The sequence below is a fragment of the Neopsephotus bourkii genome, unplaced genomic scaffold (genome assembly GCF_033783945.1).
Source record: "Neopsephotus bourkii isolate Nb327-2 ecotype Australia unplaced genomic scaffold, CSIRO-AGI_Nbou_v1 NB_1792, whole genome shotgun sequence".
In the NCBI taxonomy this organism is placed as follows: Eukaryota; Metazoa; Chordata; class Aves; order Psittaciformes; family Psittacidae; genus Neopsephotus; species Neopsephotus bourkii.
This window is the reverse complement of record NW_026902266.1, coordinates 12,827,723-12,840,614: the sequence shown is the minus strand read 5'-3', so window position 1 is coordinate 12,840,614 and position 12,892 is coordinate 12,827,723. Positions and strand designations below refer to the sequence as shown.

The 12,892-nt window shown below is 36.0% G+C and overlaps 1 long non-coding RNA gene across 2 annotated transcripts in view; it reads right to left on the bottom strand.

The window, feature by feature from the left end:
- The window catches only part of LOC133226558 (uncharacterized), a 66,571-nt gene that overhangs the window by 4,002 nt on the left and 49,677 nt on the right, over nt 1-12,892 (bottom strand). For both annotated transcript variants that reach the window (XR_009729554.1, XR_009729553.1), the window contains exon 4: nt 1,009-1,202. This is a non-coding gene — a long non-coding RNA (uncharacterized LOC133226558). The remainder of the gene's footprint in view (nt 1-1,008; nt 1,203-12,892) is intronic.

Sequence of the window (12,892 nt, the reverse complement as noted above, 5' to 3'; positions counted from 1 at the left end):
TGTATTTTGTATTCAGACGTGACTGTAAGTGGCCTGTAAGAGTGTGGGGTCTGTGCAACTGGTATTGTCTCTGCTGGGTGAAACATTAAGACAAAGCACTAGGGAGTGAGTCTTAAGAAAGAATGTAGTTTCTAAAGCCAATCATTTTGTTCGCATGTATATTGATTTTCAGGTTTTCTTTAAATGACATTTAAATGTTTGGAATTCATCTGTTGGTTGGATTGAATTGACATGGGAAAAATAATAAAACACAAAAATTTGTAGCTACTGTCCTTGCTTGTCATCATAGCCTTTGTGAGAAAATGGCTCTGGAGAGCAGGTGTGTTTCCTCAGCATTTTTGTTAGAAGCCTTGGCTACAGGGGTTTGAAATGTGTGCACATTTATGCCAATTTGAATCTCCCATTTGCTGTTAGTGTGGGAAATAAATTTATTTTTATGCTGTTACTTCTTTGCAATGAATTGTGCCAGCTGTTCTAAGTTAGATGCACACTCATTTGCCTATTACCTCTGATTTAAACCAGGCTTCTTAATTGGACCTGTTAGGCATAAGCATGTCTACCAGAGATGCCCAATAGGTAGAGACAAATTTCACATCATTTGGATTGGATCCAAATCCATTCATGAGATCTAGCTTTCTAGCAAAGGGTTCTTCTATACAGCAACGTTAAAGGAGGAGCACTTGTTGGGTTTATGGTTTGGCTGGCTAGTAATGAAGGGTGCATCCATGGAATGCAAGGCTGTGTGAATTAGAAAGGTCTCAGTGCCAGGCTCATAGATGTAATAGTAGGCTGGATACTGTAGTATTTACCACAGTGTTTTACATAATGGGATTAATCTATGCCCTTGCACTGGAAATGTGTGCCTTTCATGTCCTGTGCCTTTGCATGTGTGCTGGGTTTGTGTTCCTTATGGTAACAAAAGATTCCATTAAGCATCCTGTACCAATTTAAATACTAACTGGCATACAGAACTATGCTTTTGATACCACTGGTAATGGAAATACTTACTGAAATGAAATTTCGGACTTCCTGATGGGAATGCTACCAGGGTAAGAGTGAGCCAAAACCGTTCATGAAGTTTTTGCTGTTCTAGTTTTACTTCTGTGTCCAGGAAAACTTGCATATACAATGAAAACCCGATCATGTTCTGCATCCAAGATCTTGGTTGTATTGCAGATTTATTTTTTAGTCTAGGAGGGTTTCTGAAATGGGAAAAGTGTAAGAATCAGATCATCAGAGGGTTATTGTCAAAACTGCCCAAGAATTTACAAGTGAAGAGAATAAAGCCAGTCATAGTTGTCTTTTATGTCTTTTATGTTTGTTTTGACCACTGAATTCTAGGAAAAAATAAAAGCCCAACTATAACATACTTTCCTAATGGCAAAATTTTTGTTAATACCTTGACTATCCTTCAATCTGGTCTTCTCAATTTTAGTGCTATTCCTTTAGCCTCTTCCTTTTCTTGCTGGTCCTGGATATTTTTTTCAAGGATGGACTGAAACTTGTGGCCTGTGTTTTGTTAATCTGCCTTCTGTTACTTATTTTCATGTCTTTGAAATTATTCAGGATGGCACTAATGTAGTATACATGTTTTAGGCATGAAGAGGTTAATGAAGCTTTACCTACCTCATAAAAACATTCATGTTCTTGGCAGCCTTGGTACACTAGTTATTGCCTGCAGTCTCAAAAAGGACAATTATCCTTTTGATTGTTATATTTCTGTACAGCCAAGCTAGATTTAACATTTTTAAAGGACCTTTAGGGTCCTTTTTTACACTCCTCAGCAGTAAATAGCAATTTTATGGTGCCTCTTTCAAAAAGCAAAAGGGCAACTTTAGTAAATAGTTAATCAAAGCAAGAATCCCTATGTTAAAAGGAATAAAATAATGTTCATGAAGAGGTGTTTTGAATATGTTTTTTGTGATTTAATTTTTAGACATAAAAAATTCATGGCATAAGAAACAATTCCCAAAGCCCCACTACTACTAGTTGGATTCTGGTTCTCTAGCTGCTTAAACCATGGCTTTACATTAGGGTGAAGTAACTAGCTTTTTTTTATTATTTTATAATTTAATTTGAGGAAGGGGAAAAAGTGAAAGCAGTAAGAATGACAGTGGATACACTATTTAAAAACTCCGATAGAAGTGAGTATTTGGGGAAATTTCGGACTAGCTAGCTCACTGTGCTGCAGTGGCTATTTCAAATCCATCATGTGACTGAGAATGATGCCACTCGTACTTGGATTGCTTAATGACTTTTTACAGGCAATGTTATGTTGTAAAACAGTTAGGTAAGATGTTTCAACCACAGAATTAGTTTGGTACTAGTATGCAGTATGAAGAAACATTTTTAAAACTTTACTACCTGCTGGACGTTCATAGGCAAAACTAAAGAACTAGGTATGAAGTAAATACCCAAGCTGGTATTTCTTATGCAGTGCTCTGTTCATCCATATAAAGTCTTGAGATGTGAGAAGTATGTTTTTGAATATATGGTTATGTTGTTTGGTCCTGTTGTACCCATGACTATTTGCCTGTGTACATTTCAGGAGTCTGTAACTTACTGTTAAATACATAAGGTATTTAATGTATCTGAGTGTTGCTGCAGTCTTAAATCTTGGAAGTAGTTGGGATTTGTGATTTTGAACTGCTGCTCAGATTTCATTAACTATTTTGCATTTTACATTTTTAAGGGGGGAGTGCTTCTATTTATTATATGCTACTTTTTATTTATTAACATTAGCTAGTACTACATAGCAAACATACTCTGTTATAGCTGAAATATCTAAACTTGGAGGTATGCCACGTATGCCGATCCTGAGACAGAGTATGGGTGAGTGCTGCTATTTTGAATCCAGAGTTAAGAGTGTGACTTGGGCAGTCTTTTCTACTGTACACTAGATGTATCTATACATTAAAAGATACTAGATCTTAGAATCCTGTTGTGAAATGTTAACTGCACAGAATGTCCTTTTGTTTCTTTGAATTTATAACATGTCTTAATCTCATTTTAAAAAACAAAGCAAAACAAAAAACAAACCCAACAAACAACAACTTAAGGTTTTTTTTAAGACCACAATTAGGCCTTCCTCAATCACTGTCCTGAGAGGCTCTATGTGAGTAGATTATCATCTCTCTGGGTATACAAAGTGAATACTTTTATTTTAATAGTATTCTCTAACATCATCCTAACAGTGTTTCCTTGTGCTAAGTGAGCATTATATCATCAAAAAGTATGTGAAAGAATATGGAAATTTCAGATATCGTGACATGGTTTAAGCCTATATGAGAACATCATGACATAGCTGCATGTGAACAGTAGACTTCACTATGCATGATGTAATTCATGGCACTTTACATTTTGCAAGTTACTAGATATTTTTCACATGAATTTCAAGAATCCTCTTTTCCTAAGCTCTCCCAGTTAAACACAAAAGAAGGAACTAGACTTGTGTATTTTATGTAAATTAGAATCTTATCTTGATGAAAGACAACCCTCCAAAAAAGGACGTGGCAAAGTGAAAGGTAATTCCAAAAAGTTTTGAAAAGAACGGGAGACAAAGGGATTAGAAAAGAAAGAAAAGTAAATCTAATCTCTATGAAATTTTAAAAGAGAGCCTGTATGCGTGGAGGGGTGTGTTCATGATTGCAGAGGCAGCCCTGGGTGTCAGACACCTTGTAGACAGGAGGTTGGTGATTCTGCTGTGAGCTGTTTTGGTAGTGGAATGAAAGCAAGGTTTGAGAAGAACAGGAAATTACATAAGGATGTCTCTGTTGGATGTTTACTAGCCAATTTTACTGGAATAAACAGCTGTGCTGGCAGTACAGTGTCTCTTTTGTCATCTAGTCTAGCAGCATGGGAGATGGAAGCTTAAAAGCTCAGGCCTTGAATTCAGTGAAGGAAATCAAAGGGATAAGGCAACTTGTCATATGACTTTCAAAACTTAAGCAGTGCAGAGTAATTTTGATTACAGACAAGAGCTTTTTAAATTCAGAAGTTCTTTTTGCAAGTATTGCTCTGTAAACAGAACTTTGACCAACATAGAGGTTGAAACCCTCACCTTCCCCATCTTCCCCCCAAACCACCTCCCAACTTTCTTCCCCTATGCTGTAGGGGTATTCTATGGTTTCTTACAAGTCTTTGGATAGAGAAGCCTGTGATAGTCAGGTTTCTCATTGCAGGATGACAGTGACATGGGGAAGATAAATTCCTCAAGAAGAGTGTGTGCAATGCACACAGAGACCTTTCTCAGTTCTCCAGCCTTAGACAGCTTTTTATTAAATGTCTGCAGACTGATTCAGTGACTAGACCTCAGTTTGCCTGGCAGAATTAGATGGTGATGGTTTTGCATTTTTTTCTAGGTGTATGTAGACATTTGGATCCACTAAATGTCCTCCTGCAGGTGTAATATTTTCACAGAAAAGAGAAAATAATGAATTTACTATGTCACAGGTATTTCACGAGGGAAACTATGTTACTGCTTAATTAATCTTGTTTCTTTACAGTGAAGGTGATTCAGATGCTGAGTTTTCTAGAGTGCCATGCATTAATCTAGTGCCAGAGCACAGACAAAAAAACAAAACAAAAAAAACCCACACCACACCCCACAACAAAACAAACCAAAAAACAACCACCAGGAATTTAATAAGACTGAAACATCCTTATTCCACTGCTGAGCAGACTGAAAGGAATGCGTTTACATGTATTCACTGGAGGCTGCAAAGGTTCATTTTTTATTTCAGTACAGTAGAATGTAGTGAGTGGGTTGGGAAGAAGTATGCTTTTGTATTGAAACTATAACACTTCTAGCAGAGATAAAGAATGCTTAATTTACCTTCCTGAGGTCTGTATTCTCCCCAGGCTTTCTGCACAATAATGTCCAGAGATTCCTCAGCTCCATTCTACATCATCAGCCAGTTAGGATGCATTATAAAAATGTACCCTTTCATAACTCCTGAGATGGGAATAGTTTAATATTAATTATTAATTATTAATATTAATATTAATTAAATAGTTTAATATTAATTATTCTTAGCTGAATAGCTGAAACTCAGTGACAGTGTTTCGATGTTAGTGTTAAATTCTGTAGTTGGAAACAAAGTTCAACTAAATAGATAAGGATTTTGCCAGCACTATAGAAAAACATTTATGCTATTATTTTATGATACTGTAGGAATTGTAGTAACTTTATGTAGGTTATATTTAGACTCATTTGTTATTCTCAAGGAACACCTGGCAGATCTGTATTTCTGTGTAGTTAACAGTGCTTTTGACTTTGTTTTCGGGAAAAGGAGAATGAGAGGCAGAAAACTGAGTGGAATGAAACTTTGGTGTAGGTCTAGCAAATTTAAAGGAGTTTAAAGTATGAGAAAGAAATGCTCTGTGTTTTTTCTCTTTTAAAAAATAATATAACATCCAAAGATTTTACTTGCCTTGTTCATGTTTTATTTTTGTGGCAGATCTGGAATACCTAGGATAGCATACTCACTGTGGCTAAAATAGAAGCTTCTGTAATGATCTCATATTACAAACTTGCTATCCTCAGTAAACTAGGGTTTGTTTTGTTTGGGTTTTTTTTTGTTGTTTACTTGGGGCTTTTTTGTGTCTGAATAGATACACAAAAACCTTTTTATTACTTAAAATGGAGTAAGAGTACCGGAACCAGGTTCTTAAAGAGTTTAACATCCTTCATTGACAACAGTGAAGGTGAGACTTATTAAAAACTTGAGCCTAAACAGATTTGGTTAAATACTAATGGCAGAAGTGTTCCTAATTAAACAGGTATCGTGAAGATAACATTCAGAAAATAGATAATTTGGGAAAGTTACTATCAAATTGCAGAAAGAGTGCTGGCATTCTTACCTTTTTAGACTTACACTCACTTCCGCTGTGCTAACTTACCTGCTTGCTGGTTTCTGTTTCCTTTTAATGGAGTTCTTATGTAGAGATAGTATTTTAAGTTTCTTACATAGCAGCATTTCCAGAGTAGAAATTCTGCCTTTGTTCAGTTAGCACTCAACATACTGGAATTTGGATGTTTAGATATTCCTGTAATAAGTTTAATAACTTCAAAGATTTATTCCTCTAATAAATTTTCTAAGTATTTATTAAGCTATTCCTCAAAAGCTTGATGTGTAAACCCTATTTATCCCTTATTTTCTTATAGAGACTTTGAAATTAATTTGACATTAATTTGGTAGCACTTTGAAGTGAACAGTCAGAAGGATCATGTTGAAGAGATCACTTGGAAGTCACTTACGCATTATGGTCTCTTCAATGCGAAGTCACTTATGTGTTTCCACCCAGCTCTTGTGGGACTGAACCAGACACAGGGACTGAACAAGAGCTTTATAAAGACAATTTCTGTGATCTTCTTTCCTATCCCCCAATTTCTAAATTTCTAAAGCATGTAGGGTGCATGTACGTTGTAGTTCAGGAATATCCTTTCAGAATGTATTTCCACATTATTACTAATTATTGTTGTTTAGCTCACTTCATCTGTTCAAATGCATATATTCTGCGGATGCAAAGTCCTCAGCACCACTGGCTTGATCTACTGACCCTCTTTTGGATGGTTGCAGTGTCTACAGATACCTACATTTACAGAGGAGTTCTGCAGCTGATAGCCTACATTCCCCAGAATTCAAGGTAATACAGGATTCCTTTTTCCTTTCCTTTTATGGTAAAACATTTCAATAGTTTTTAGCTCCTCTGTGATTATTTTGTTGTGCATACTCAAAATATTTCCTGCAGCTACGAACCAGAGAACAAATTAATAAAGTAGTTCAGTACAATATGCAGTACAAGCCTGAAGTATGAAGAATAGTTCAAGTGAAAGTCTCTTACTCTAGGAGTCAATGTTCTTGAGTAGCCCAGTGGTTGAAAATATGTATTAGTTTTCTGGAAGAAAAAAAACAAAACCAAAACAACAACAAAAAAACAACAACAACAACAACAAACCACAACACACTAAACCCAAAGCAAACCACTTTCACTTTTCTTTGTAGTTACTTTTCTCTTTAATGTATGTTGCTTTTCTTAAATACCGTTTTGGGCAAATAATGTTATTTCTAGCAGCAATATTGGTTGCGCATAGCATTAACAATTGTGGACATGCTCAAGGAATCTCTAAGAAAAGATCTCTTAAAAAACCTCTGTTTAGGTAAGGAGTCATTCCTTGCTTGATGTTTGCAGTATGTTAAACTATACCTGCAAGGTGGAATACTTAATATTTTAACTGAATTCTTTGAGGGATGGCCAGTATACCCTGAATAGATCAGAATCCTTAGCTTTTGATTCAGTAAAGAACTTCTTTTCAGAAACTCTCATGGAGATTTTGCTTAGAATTCTGCATTCCTTACCATACTTTTCTAAATGGCTAAAAATAGTTTCAACGTGCACAATACATCAGATAATTGAAACTATAACACTTCTAGCAGAGATGTAACCTTATCTAGGTGTTCCTGCTCCGGCAGGGGGATTGGACTAGATGATCTTTTGAGGTCCCTTCCAATCTCTAACCTACTGTGATACTGTGATACTGTGATAATAGATGTATGGAAAATTCTCACTACAGTATTTTTAAAATGCACTCTCTGAATCTGTTGAAATGAGATGTGTCATTTAGTCATGGTCTTGGATGAGCAAGGAGCTTTATACGGACATTTTAAATTGCTGAATTATGTTACTGAAAACTGCTTAGAAACATTCTCTTGCTGAACAGCTTTGTGGTAAAAGAATTCCTTCAGTTTCAGAAGTGATTTTTCATTTTGCTGATAATCAAGAGGTCCAACTAGGATAAACCCCACCCAGTTAAAATCTGAATATTCATGATGGACTGTGTCACTGCCCGCGGCAGGGGAGTTGGAACTAGATGATAAGGTCATTTCAAACCCTAACTATTCTATGATTCAGAGTTATTCTATGATGCAGGTGAGAGTTGCTTCTTGCTGCAGGTGAGGTGTGCTGGGTGTTTGGCTGAACTTTGCCTGTGGATGTTTTTATAGATCTTTCCAATGAAGTCAATGAACTGACAGTCCTTCAAAAGAAGAAAGAAACAAAAAAAGAAACTTCAAATAGAGTTGTGAATTTTCACCACTTTCCAAACATGGCGGTTCCAATATGGGAATTTATGTAAGAAGCTCAGAGGAGCTCAGGGACTCAGAGCTCTCAGTTCTTGTTCTGGTGCCCAAACTTCTGGCAGTGTGTGGAGCAGAGTTTGGGTTGTCCAGCCCTAAAAATTCTGTGTGATTCTGTGTGAAAAATCTCAAAATTGTTCAGATGGGTAACCAGCATCAGGAAATATAACAAGTAGGGTTTTGTTTGCAAATGTGGGTAAGCTCACCCATTCTTGACACATCATACCTCCTCTCTCCCCATACCTGCTCTTTTCTTAGGTCAGAAGCATTCATATTTATAGGAATTAAAAATCCAATAATTTGGAGGCTACTACCCATGAATCCAAGACAGCTTTGTAAGGGCAGGAAAAATACAGCATATCCTAATCTCTCCTTTATCATGATTTCTTTCAGGCAGTGGTTTCAGACTGAGTACAGACTTTAGAGGCTCCAGACACCTTATAGTATATTAAAAAAATTAAAGGGCATTGCTGTAGTGAATAGAAGGCAATGTGTTTTACAGAGAAGTGAGTAGAATATGTCTCTTAATTCAGTATACTTTCATGTAATTACTAAGAGCAGATCCTGCTGATAATTCAAACAACCAAAACATTTTCTAATTATGTAGAGCCAGATTTTCTGGTTTACAGTTTCCCAGCAAAGAACTCTTCTTTGGGACGCCTAGGGTAGAATTTTCCCTCCTCTGCTTGTTCTTCTGATAAATACATTACACCTAGTTTTCACCTCGTAACTGCCAAAATGTCTGATAATTGCCTCTCCTTCAGAGACAGCAGAACATTCTACATTTCTGTAAGTAGCTGTTACTCAGTTATGCATACCCAGATAGTGATTCCTACTATTTTGTAATGGAATAAATGAAGACACAGAGTTGTAATCAACTGTGACACAGCAAGAATAAAATGAACATTATACAGCAATGATGGAAACCAGTAGTTCTCTGTCAACTAGCCAGTTGCATCAATTGGAAAGTAACTGCTTCATTTTTAGTAACACCTGCAAGAAATTATTTTAATAACTTGCAATATCTTATAAAATTTACATACTGAGAGAATGGGGAGGTTCCTATCTGTAGAGCTACAATTGTAAACCCAAATAGCATTAATCTGTTCCTGAGGTGAGGGGTTTGCAGGAAGACATGGATTTTGTGACCAGAAAGAGAGGGTTATTTTTTTTCCCAGCAACACAGGAAATCTTCAGGCATGCTAATTAAATTAATTTTAGGAGATTTTCAGTATTCCCAGGTGGAAGTTGAATATGAATGCAGACTCTGTGGCATGTGGGCATTGTAATACTGTAAGTTTCTTGGATGCTTTGACTTTGATAAAATGAAACGTTTTAAAATTTCTTGTTATGCATTCCACATTTTAAACATGGAAATCAAATATCAAAATACTACATTCACAAAGGTGGAGTCAGAATATTTCAATCTTTTTAAAGCTACTATATTTGTTTGCAAAACAAATTCCTGCTGAGGGTGTGTAACACTTTTTGAAGTGACATTTTCAGCTGTAAAAACACGGTTAGCAAATTTCATTCTGGGTTTAATAACAGTGTTTCTTTAGCCCATGCTATTAAATCCAATCCAATGTAGGTGGGCATAGTTTTTATCTTGAAATCTGTGTGCATGTTAAAGATAGATAATTAGAGAAAGAATGTAGAGAATTATAAAAATAAATTAGATACAATATGGAGGAAGGACATAAGTTCAAACTCCTGATTTCCTAGGGGAAAACACAAGACATCACTCTATGTACAATGGCCTGCTATTTGGTCAATGACACATGACTTTGTTTCCTTAAACTGCTCTCTGTCCCTTCATCCCTAACATCAAGGATAGATGCAAGTAATTTCAAGAACTGAATTAAATATTTGATCTTGTAAAATCCCTGTGGTGCTTGGTTTGGGGTTTTTGGTTGGTGGTTTTTCTTTGGTGTTTTTGTTTTGTTTTTTGGTTTTTTTTTTTGATTGCTTGGATCTTCCAGTTTGTCAGTACAAGATCCCAGCTGCATAGTGGAAGCTAGAAGAAAGGCAGGGCAACTCAGCAACTTCTAGCATGAGCTGTCTGTAGTTCCTTTGCTTTCATTTTCACCTGAAATGCAAGTTCACTTAGTTTTGAATTCACCACTGCGATGTTGCATGTTCTGTTTGCTACTGAAGATAGAGCTTACTTTTAAGAATTCTTAGTTCGTGAACAGTATTGCTTATCACATCATTTTCAGACAAAGACCTGTTTATATGGAGTGAGAACAAATGTTCAATTCATGTCCTTGCTGATTCCCTACCTCTGTGTCTCATAAACCCCTGGTCACTTAGAATAAATCTAGAAAATGAAAACTTTGACTTAAGTATTTCCCTCACAAGATGGCAGCATTGCTTCAGAGAATAAGATTGCCTGCACCATTCAGGATGTCTTGAAGTTTTTGATATTTCTATTTTATCCCGTATGTGAGAGAAACTCTGACAAATGTGTTCATTTGTGTTATCTGAAGTTATATATCAATATCTGTCATGGGACTGGATGAGTTTCATTCATTTGCTGCTATGTTTTCAAGCTTTGCAATGAAAATAAGTTACCAGGACTGTAATGAATTTTGTGAATTATATTGGAACTATGTAATTTTGATTCTTTATTATTATAATGGCTCTACTTAATACTGTAGCTGCATTTCTGGGGCTTCAGCTGCAAACCAGGAATTTTACTGTTTCAGTTGCACTACACAGAAATATCTTACAGGAATTTTAATTTCAGGTTTATATCTATTTTTCTTTCCTGTCCACTGAGAGCTGTTATTCTTTCAGGACTTGACCTTACTCTCTCTGAAGTTGCTGGCTGAGTCAGAATTTTAGGGTAAGTCCTGTAAGGAGGTAAGAACAGTAAGTAAGAACAGTTTTCAAGTCCCTGTATAGACAGGAATTATGAAAGAGCTACTGTTTGAACCATTAGAAGCATTGACTTTCATTTATCTCTGGGCAATCCTTGTATTCACTTTCAGGGCAGCACTGACAGACTTTTAAAGGGATTAAGTCAAGTTTATTTCTGATTTTAAAAACAGGTCTACCACTTTGGCCTTACCCATAAATAAAAAGCTTGGAAATACAGGCATACTCATGGTGCTGTCTTGGATGCAGTCAAGCTTCTAAGAATATAGGTACATATGTTTTTTCTTTTAAATATCATTTTGCCTGTGATTCTGATTTTACAGCATGAATTTTGAGCTGAAGGATAATATTTCTGAATTCATACAGTTGTTTTATAACTCTGTTCAGATACTCCATGTGCCAAAAATTCTAACCAGACCATTTTCATTCTTAAATCAGGAAAGTATTTTCCATGATTTCCTGGGCAAATCTCTTAATGTACTGCAGGAAATATACTTTGCTATCCTGAGTAGCAATGGTTGCTGTTTCAAGGAGAATACTGGGTGGTATAACACTATAACAAAAAAAGAAAAAATATTTAAAGTCTTGTATTTCCATTTTCTTGAAGATTTTATGCTGAGCACACACACACACAAGCTTGCTTTTCTTGTAATTTCTCAAAATCCGACATGCTTAGATAAGGTTTTACTGAGAGGTGGTGACTTCTAGGACCAAGATGGGTTTAGTCTGTAAGTGTTACTTTCTACTAATAGCCCAAGTCGTTTGACTTAATATTTAGAGATATCAAAATTAATATCTTTATATTTTCCCAAACTGGAATGTATGAATTGAGTATTTAGTTTCTTCTTTAATGTACCTAGAGGTTTTTATTGGTGCAGTTCTGCTAATCTTCAGCAATTCACAGTACAGCCTCCCAAACATTTACCATTAGCATAATTTCCTTTTGTAGCTTTGACCACATTTTCTAAAACTTCTAAAGGAAGAAAGCCATGGGTATAAATGATATTAAGAGAATGAAGTCAGACCTTTGTTTGATAAAGAATGCTGAATTCTGCTCTTTCCTTCCTACCTCAGCACAGAGTCCAAGTACATAGAAGAAATTTGCATGATGGTATCTTCGTTTGTAGAGGCTGGTGTCTCCACTTTAACATATTTTCTAGAATGGAACTGAACTGGAATATGTGGGTAGCAATGTATGAGAGCTTCAGGAAAGTACGTTCAGACTGGAAGTTTTTTGACTCCTGCAGGTCAGCACATCTCCATCATTCCAACTGTCTTTGGTTAAAAAAGAGAGAGATCATCAATCTAACCTCCTGGTCCCATAAAGCCTGTAATATCCTCCAAGAGTCCTACGCTGCTTGCCTCCTTACTCACTCATCCTGGCAATATGACAAGTCCAGCCTTACCCCTTTCAGAGGAAATTGAAGGACATTCTATTTTAGAGAGGAAGATAATTCAAGGGATAGCCTGTAGCAGAATATTGAGTGTTTAAAGAAACTAAATAATGGAAGTTATTCTTGATGAAATGCAACATTGATCACATTCAAGTCTAACCCACACCATTAAAAGTCAGAAGCTATTTTTTGGTAGACTGTATAAAATTAATTTCTTCCTAGTGGATGAGAATTCTTGTTATAAATGGGTCCCGCTGGTTTAATCAGGAGCGACCATATATGTGGTCCTTTATTCTACACATACTGATGTTCAAGTCAATTTTTTTAATTGTTTGGCTTTTACTGTGTTAAGAAGCAGATTGAAAGATACTGGTGAATGAGGTACTCTCAACCTTTATAGTGGCACTTGTAAGACAAAACCTAAACTTTTATGGTGTAGCTTTTATCACGTGTTAATTCCATAAGCATTTTTGTCTACCA